Here is a 9,793-nt window from a genome sequence, read left to right on the forward strand (position 1 = left end):
AGGAATTCAAAACATCAGCTTTATTAAAAATAGAGAATATAGCTTGACCCCTACTCAGAAATAGAGTTCCTTCTTCCTTCTTTCACCGAATCTGCAGAATGGGCCTACCTGTGGTACTGCCTTTATACCCAGGTGAAGGAGAGCCTCTTCTTTGGGCCCCATGCTTTGGAGGGCCACACATATCACAAAAACACAACAATTTGTTAAAGACTTCCTTAAGTGCCTCTGCCACATGGACCGCAGCGTTCAGTGTTCTGGAATCCGTATCCTAAGGATCCACCTTGCAACACACCATTCAGGCCCCGGGGAAATGCTTCTTCCCATCTCTTGCCCCATGTCTTCTAAAGAAAAGCCAACTGCTTCTGAGCGCCAGCAGCTCGGTGTAAGGCCACAGGTGACATTGGGGATAAATGTTCCGTGCTGTGGGGAGGGTTTGAGTGACAAAAGTCCTTATGTAATAGAAAGGCCTTGTCAAATTAATTAACTTGTCAACTCCTTTTTCTCAACAGCGTGAATGCAATGAAAAAAGTACTGGTTTTCGGTAGGACCAAAAGTTTGTTTTTCCTTCTTTTTGTTTCTAAAGATTTTTATCTATTCATTTGATAGACAGAGAGAGATCACAAGTAGGCAGAGAGCCCAATGCAGGACTCGATCCCAGGACCCTGAGATCATGACCTGAGTCAAAGGCAGAGGCTTAAACCACTGAGCCACCCAGGCGCCCCTATTTTTCCTTCTTTTACTCCTCTTCTAATTTGTGTCTCTGAAGCTATTCATGAACTGGTGTTTTATTTGTAGTAGCTCTACATGGCAGCTGAAGAACATTTTGCGATTAAAAAAAATGTATTTTATTTTTACATTTTTAAAGTTTTTATTTTTATTACTTATTTTATTTTATTTTTACAAATTTAGAGAGACAGCATGAGCAGGGAGGAGGAGCAGAGGGAGAGGGAGAAGCAGGCTCTGCAATGAGCAGGGAGCCTGACACAGGACTCGATCCCAGGACCCTGGGATCCTGACCTGAGCTGAAGGGAGATACTTAACCAACTGAGCCACTAAGCACCCTCTATTTTTACATTTGTATATGTATGGGTAGTATTTATTCCCTAATGTCGCATAATAAAATCATCCTACAAGATAGTGTCTTAAAACATCAATAATGATTTATTATGGGGCACCTGGCTGGCCCAGTCCGTAGAGCATGTGACTCTTGATCTCAGGGTCATAGGTACAAGTCCATCATTGGGAGTGGAGCCCCTAAAATAAAAAAAATAATAATAATGATTTATCTTCTCTTACCATTTCTGATTATCAGAAATTTGGGAGGAGTTTGGCTGGGCTGCTCTGGTTCTTGATCTCTTGTGAGGTTGTAGTCAAATGTTGGCCGGAGGATCGACTTCCAAAATGGTGTACCCACATAAGTGCCAGGCTGATACTGGCTGTTGGCAGGAGGCCTTCGTCTTGACATGGGCTGCTTGAACATCACCACTTCATGTCTGCCAGCTTCCTCCAGAGCAAGGAGTCCACGGGATCAACGCAGAAGCTTCGGTGAGTTCTATGACCTGGATTTGGAAGTCAGCAGCATGTTTTCAGCCATATTCTGTGGGTCATGCAGACCAACCCTGATTCAGTGTGGAAGTAGACAGCAAAATGGTATGAATACCAGGAGGTGAGGATAACTGGAGGCCATCTTAGAGTGTGAAATAGGTTTAGATACATGTGTTAAGCATGACATGAATTTTTAAAAAGGACAAATAAATATTTAACATTAAAAATGTGACTACAGTAGCCCCCTGTTATTCATAATTTCATTTTCCCCGATTTGTTACCTACATTGATCCATGGTCTGGAAACATATGATCTTCCTTCTGACACATCCTCAGAAAGCCTACGGTAGCCTATGTTCTGTCACAATGCCTGTGTCATTCACCTCACTTCATCACACCACATAGACATTTCATTATCTCACAAGAAGAAGGGTGAGTGGGGCGCCTGGGTGGCTCAGTTGGTTGGACGACTGCCTTCGGCTCAGGTCATGATCCTGGAGTCCCGGGATCGAGTCCCACATCGGGCTCCCAGCTCCATGGGGAGTCTGCTTCTCCCTCTGACCTTCTCCTTGCTCATGTTCTCTCTCACTGTCTCTCTCTCAAATAAATAAATAAAATCTTTAAAAAAAAAAAAAAAAGAAGAAGGGTGAGTATAGCACAATAAAATATTTTAGAAGAGAGAGACCACATTCACATAACTTTAATTATAGTATATTGTTATAATTGTTCTAGTATTAGTTATTGCTGTTTATCTCTTACTGTGCCTAATTTATAAATTAAACTTTATCATAAGTATGGGTATATAGGAAAAAGCATAATATATATAGGGTTTGGTACTATCCATCGTTTCAGATGTACTCTTGAAGGTCTTGGAATGTGTATCCCCCATGGAAAGAAGGGGACTACTGTAGTTTTATTTTCCTATAAATATTTAATGCCACTTAATTAAATTTTTAAAAGTAAAATTAAAACTTTAGCTTTTAAAAATCATTTAAATCTTAAGATATAATAGTCATTAATTATAATTAGCATTTTGTTTTTTCTGCCTTAATAGATAATTTAAGATATTTTACAAGAAAACAAAATTTTGGGGGAAGATACGTGAAAATAATTAAACTTAATTTAGTTTTTTATTAAAACACTCAAATTTTGTATATTTTGAATGCAGTTAGTTTATTTTTTTAATCTTTTAGATCATAGGTACTGTTTTCACAAGTTTTGTGAAAATCTTGATTAAAATGGCATAATTAGTGATTTGCTAAAACTAAGAACCAGGGAAATAAATATAAAAAATTTATGAATTATTATTGCCTTTATTTTATATTCACAATAGAACACCCAGATATGCACTAATAATTAAATTCACTCATCTTTCATATTTTACCTATTTTTAGTCATATTTTAGTCATATTTCAATTTTGTCACTCTGAAGGGATATTTTTCAAGGCAGAAGGATAAAATAGATTTTATTAAACATTTTTTTCTGCTTGACTTATAATCTATGCATATGTAGACATATGGTATGTGGGCCTCCATTTGAATTCTTGCCCTGCTTTCATGACTTAGCCTAGGAAACCTACAGTCCTCTAGCACTAAAGTATAGAGGAATGGAGCCTGTCCAAATCAGTTTATCATGAGGGGTGTTTTTGGACTGACAGGTCTAAAAGAGAGAACACGCCTATTCCTTGCTTTTGTAAAATAAACAATATCTGTTCCATGGAACCTGGCCAATCATATACGTCCGCGTTGAGGGAAGATAAGCATCTCCACTCCCCACAATACCCAAGGAGTTCAAATCTGCCAGTCCAGGCATGTCAGCAGGAGTCTCCTGGTGGGGAGCTCTTACTCAGTGACAGTGGCAGTGTTGGTGGTGGTCCATATAGACTCCAGCAGGGACCCAGGTAAGCTATAGAGGATGGAGACCCAGTCCAGTCTCTTGAAAAGAAAAATGGCAGGACACCTACATCGCTCAGTCGGTTAAGCGTCTGACTACCTGATTTCATCTCAGGTCATTATCTCTGGGTAGTAAGATAGAGCCCCACATCAGACTTGTGCTGGGTGTGGACACTGTTTAAATCCTCTCTCTCCCTGTCCCTCTGCCCTTCCCCTATCACTCAAGCTCTCTCTCTTTCTCTCTAAAGAAAGAGAGCTTCCTCTAAAGAGGAAAAAGAAAAGAAAACATGGCAAAACCTAAGCACGTTTTGAGTATCCCAATCCAGTATATTCGTAATAAGGAAAGATTGCACTTCTGGCAGAGGATCTTGGTGTCTAAAGCATATACTGTAGCAAACGTTTAGGCACACACATCCTAGGGAAGCATGGTGGGTAATTAGGAAAGGGACAGCTTAAATGACAGACACTAGGGCACCAGAATTCAACCTGGATGTGTGGGAGTGGCAGAAGTGTAGGGCTGACAACAGAATTAAGCCCAGATACCACTTATGGGTAAAAATGAGCTTTATTTTATTTTATTTTTAACATTTATTGATCATCTTTTTTTTTTTTTAAATAATCTCTATCCCCAACATGGGGCTTGAACTCAGGACCCCAAGATCAAGCATTGCATGCTCTGCACACTGAGCCAACCAGGCACTCCCAAAATGAACTTGAAGTATATTTTCTGCCTGGGTCAAGATTATCACTGAAATTGGGAAGCCCGTGCTTAAAGTGTTGGACCTGGAAAGCAAGGACTATGGAGAATCAGTAGTTGGCTGCACGGAGCTATTTCTGAGTAGAAAGTCTTTCAGCACCCATCACATACAACATTCAGATTACCCACTCCCACCAAACATGAAATAAATCAATTTTGGTTGCTGAGTGATGACAGTATGCCGGAGACGTACAAGCAGAGCAAGTGATGGGAAAACTGCAGAACAGTCTCCCTTAGGATCAGTGCTCGATGGTGTCTTGAACTACAGAGGCAGTGGTGGAGATGGAAGGAAGCGGGATGATCTGGTAGAGTAAAGGAGGGAAAGTGCTGAAAGAGAGAAGAAGATTACCAAAGCAGAATCCTTGGGAAGAAAGGTGGGGATAAGAGCAGAGCACGGGGTGGGCTAGCTTGAGCATTTATTTTAGTAGGAGAGAAGGCAGAAAACATGGGACAGAGGATACTCAAGATTTATTCAATTCCTACTATATCCCAGGATGGTTCAAGGGTATGACCTTAACTCCTTTAATCCTCCCAACAATTCTATGAGACAGGTATTGTTATCATCCTCATCTTACAGAAAAAGAAATCCAGTCACTGGGTGGGTAAGTTGGCCCCAGTGCCCATAAATAGCAAGTAACAGATTTGAGATTTGAACTTGAGTTGTTGGCTTCACACATGGAGCTCTTAACACCAATAGTAAATCCCTGCCCTTGGGGAAGCTGACAGGTTTGATGGTGAGAAAAATTGCAGGGAATGAACAATTATACCTCCCAAGAAATTTGCTTTATAAAAGACCTCCAATAAACAGAAAAAATAATATTTCTAATCCCCTAACATAGTGCCTCCCGCTTAGGAGTATTTGAAGAATCCAGGATGTGTTAGACTAACCAACACAATATCCTTTTTTCAACTTGGCCACTAGGGGGAAGAGTGGAGTATGAAAAAAAAAATTCGTTATCCTCACAGATTTGCCATGGCTGATAATTGGTGTTAGTTCTTTTCCTAACATTAGCAGTATATAAAACTTCTTTTGTGTTTTTTACTTATAAGGGATCGTTTTCAAGTAAGACTCATCTCAGCATCCATAAATTTTTGTCCACTTTGTAATACATATGCCATATATATATTTCTGCTAAGTGAAAGAAAATAGGCACAAGGAACAATATAGTGTTTGATTCCATTTATATGAAATGTCCAGAGAAGGCAAAGCTCTAAAGACAGACGTAGATTCGTAGTTGCCCGGATATGGGCTCAGAAGATGGGGGCTGAGAATGAGGGATTTTACTGAGTGACAAAAATGTTCTTAATTGATATGGTGATGATGGTCACATATGTAAAATGGTAAAATAACTGTACAAAAAATCATTGAATTGTACACTTGAAAGAGTGAGTTACATGATATGCAAAATATGCCTTTAAAAACTGTTGGAAAAAAAGAAATGTAACATTTTATGAATCAAACAACAACAAAAATCCCCACAGATTCAATATGATTAAAAATATAGGTTTATATATGCATAGAAATATCTAGAGTCACTCTTAGCAGTGATTAACTCTCAGAAATGCTAGTACAGGGGCAACTGGGTGGCTCAGTCGGTTAAATGTCTGCCTTTGGCTCAGGTCATGATCTCATAGTCCTGGGCTCGAGTCCCACATTCTGGCTCCCAGTTCAGCAGAGAGTCTGCTTTTCCCTCTTTCTCTGCCTGCTGCTCCCCCCGCTTGTGCTCACTCTCTCTGTCAAATAAATAAAATCTTAAAAAAAAAATAAAAGAAATGCTATTGTAGGGGTGCTTGGGTGGCTCAGTTGGTTGAGTGTCTGACTCTTGATTTTGGTTCAGGTCATGGTCTCAGGGTTATGAGATCAAGCCCCACATCAGGCTTCACACCCAGCAGGGAGTCTGCTGGAGATTTTCTCTCTCTCTCTCCCTCCCTCTGCCCCTCCCCACCACTCTTTCTCTCTCTGTCTCTTTCTCAAATAAATAAATAAATCTTAAAAAAAAAAAAAAAGGAAAGCTATTGTAGGGGAAAACTGGGACCTGTTTTATATACTCTTGTCTTTCTGTATGATTTGGGGGGTATTAATTAAAAATTTAAAAACTAGTTTTTAAGAGATGGGAAATTAAGATGCAGGAAATGCAATGGAATGATAATTATGTACCTAATGACATATATATATATATATATATATATATATATATATATAATTATAAGTAATAAACTTTAGATAGTCGAATGTGACTTACATTTTTTGTGTTTCTGCTTATTTTCTTTTTAAAGATTTTATTTATTTATTTCAGAGAGAGAACAAGTAGGGGCAGCAGCAGAGGGAGAGGAAGAAGCAGGCTCCCCACTGAGCAAGAAGCCTGATGTAGAACTTGATCCCATGACCCTGAGATCATGACCTGAGGGGAAGGCAGACGTTCAACAGACTGAACCACCGAGGTGCCCCTCTGTTTATTTTCTAATTAAAAAATGATTACATATTTCTTTTACAGTAAAAACTGGAAAGAGTTTAATTTAAAAAGCCAGAAAATACTGAGATAGTTTTTTTAAAAAATTAACTTCAGCATAGTGTTTATTGTATTTCATATGTAACAGAGCACTTTTTAGCTCCACAAAGGCCTGGGGCTTAGTTAGATTAAAACAAACACAAAAAAACTGACTTTGAGTTTGGACCCTAACTAGTGAAGTTGAAAGGTATTCTATACTCATTGTATTTTTTTTTAAAGATTTTATTTATTTATTTGACAGAGAGCGATCACAAGTAGGCAGAGAGGCAGGCAGAGAGAGAGAGGGAAGCAGTCTCCTGGCTGAGCAGAGAGCCCGATGCAGGGCTTGATCCCAGGACCCTGAGTCTACTCATTCTTATTTGAATCTACAAATTGGTATAGGGATGGTAGGAAAACACTAATGTGAGATTGAAGTTGGAATGTAGATTCTTTCTTTGAAGGTTCCCACGTATTAGTACATGTCTGATGGCTGTGGGGAGCCAGGTAGGAATCAGGTAGTCAAACTATCAGATAGTTAAAGTGGAAGAGGAAAAAAAAAATTATTTTAAGATTTTATTTACTTGAGAGAAAGAGCGTAGCAAGAGAGCGAGCAAGAGAGAGAGCACAATCAGGGGTGAGGGGCAGAGTGCGAGGGAGAAGCAAACTCCCCACTGAACAGGAAGCCTGAAGCGGGGCTCGATCCTAAGACACTGGGATCATGACCTGAGCCAAAAGCAGGTCAAGCTTAGCTGCCTGAGCCACCCAGGCACCCTGGAGAGGAAAAAAATCCTTAAGAGGACATTTGCTAGAGAGGAGGGACAATCTGGACTGATGACCCAGAACTTTGTGCAGTTTTTGTCCGGAATCACAGGAGATGTTCAATTGGAGTCCAGGGGGTAGTTGAGACAGGAATTACTTCCTACCTAGATACTGTTAGAATGTCTTGAAGAAAATGTCAACTTGTGATGAATTGGAAGAAATGTGCTGAAAAGGCCACTTTTTTTTTTTTTTTAAAGATTTTATTTATTTATTTGACAGAGAGTGAGAGATCACAGGTAGGCAGAGCGACAGGCAGAGAGAGAGGGAGAAGCAGTCTCTCTGCTGAGCAGGGAGCCCGATGGGGAGACTCCATCTGAGGACCCTGGGATCATGACCTGAGCCAAAGGGAAATGCTTAACTGACTGAGCCACTGAGGCACCCTGAGAAGGCCCTTCTAAGAGTAACACTAGCATAAAGTGCCTGGAAGAAACACTGAGCCCCAGCCATGCTGGTGGAGATCTGTACCAGAGACATGGAAACAGAGCAGGGCACCTGGGCTGACGTGAATACTCCTTAGAATATAAGCCTCTTGGGGCACCCGGGTGGTTCAGTGGCTTAAAGCCTCTGCCTTCGGCTCAGGTCATGATCCTAGGGTCCTGGGATTGAACCCCTGCATTGGGCTCCCTGCTCCTCTGCTCAGCAGGGAGTCTGCTCCTCCCTCTCCCTCTGCCCCTCTCACTCCTCCATTTGTGCCCCCCTCCTCTCAAATAAATAAATACTCAAAAAAAAAAAAAAAAGAATATAAGCCCCTTGGAGATTTTTGTCTGTGTCAGTGTGTGCTTAGAACAGCGCCTGCATGTAGTAGGCATGCCAGAGCTACTTACACATGATGGATGAATGGAAGCGTGAACATACGAGTGCGAGCCCAGACAGACCTTTGGCCTGTGGTGCTGCTGCGGTTTCAGCCCACGACAGCTGTTCGGGCAGGAAGGCCAAGGCTCCGGAGGCCATGGGCAAGGGCAGGCAAGGTCTGGAAGTCAGTGATGCATGGGTCATGCACGATTGACACGCAAAAGGAAAACATCTCATCAGCTCATATTTTTATTTATTTATTTATTTCTCATGAGCTCATATTTAGAAAGTCAGGAGTGACGGTGCTCTGTCATCCCTCCGAGATTTAACTGACCCTCCTCGCTCATGGAGTGCTCTCCTTGGACCTGTGACTCCTACCCAAGAGAGCGACCTTGCAGTGTACGACAGAGATGGTTCTAGACACAACATATGCCAAGTTTCCGAAACAGAAATGATATCTTTGTGTGGTCCAGAAGCACGGTTGTAATCCTGCTTAGAGTTTTGGTGGGGGGCGGTTTGGGGAGAAGTGGAGAGAAGGTGGAAAGAATGTCAGGAAATATGCTTTAAATTCATGATATTTTTTTAAAAAGAGGATCTCTGAAGTGAGTCCCATTTACAATTTAATGGTTACACTGTAGATGTATGTGTTATTCTTCCTAGAAAACGAAGACCTAAATTCAAAAAGTCTAATAAAATGCCTTATCGTATATCACTCTCTTTTGAACCAAGAAAATGCCCCAGAATGCCATAATTGTCACAACATGTTAGTGCCTTGGAACAATGGGAAACTTCTGATTGGAAAGCGGAGCAACGTAAAGCAGAAGGCTTAGCTGAGACACAGCGGTCAGGAACATACCTGACTAATGGGAAGAAGCCTTGCCGTAGGGACTGCCGTTCTGATTATGTAACATCCACATTTAAAAAAAAAATTAGTTCATGTGAAAGCATGCAAATGCCTCAGGCATGAATACAGCAGTCACTGTGCAAAGGGACCAGAAAAGCAACTGTCCTATCCGAAAATGTCCCTCCTCTGTGATTATTATGGTTACATTCCAAGACAATGGAGCTCCAGAGAGCGCTGAAATTCATCCAACAGACATGCTTGCATCCATTGTAATGAACCGTAATGGTGCCGACAGGAGTCACCTACAGACCCTAACACCTTAGACTCTGAACAGTTACCTCGACCTCCTCTCACCTGGAAGGCCCGCTGACCCGTCTCCACTTCCTCACCTGGCCAAGGGTACTCACCCTTCGAAACTCAGGTGAGCAATCATCTTTGCCTGGAAGCCCTCAGTGACCACTGTTTCTTTCCCAACTTTCATAGGCTCCCAGAGCTACTTTAACACTGTGTGCCATATTAGTTTTACAGCCCATTTTGTCTTTCTCTTTGACTAGAATGTAAGCATTTCCATCTATCCAGGAGCCTGCTGCGATGTCGGTAGCCTAGTAGGTCTTTCAATAAATGCCCATTAATAAATGTTATTCATTGTCTTGAA

This window comes from Mustela nigripes, chromosome 1 (assembly GCF_022355385.1).
Source record: "Mustela nigripes isolate SB6536 chromosome 1, MUSNIG.SB6536, whole genome shotgun sequence".
Classification (NCBI taxonomy): Eukaryota; Metazoa; Chordata; class Mammalia; order Carnivora; family Mustelidae; genus Mustela; species Mustela nigripes.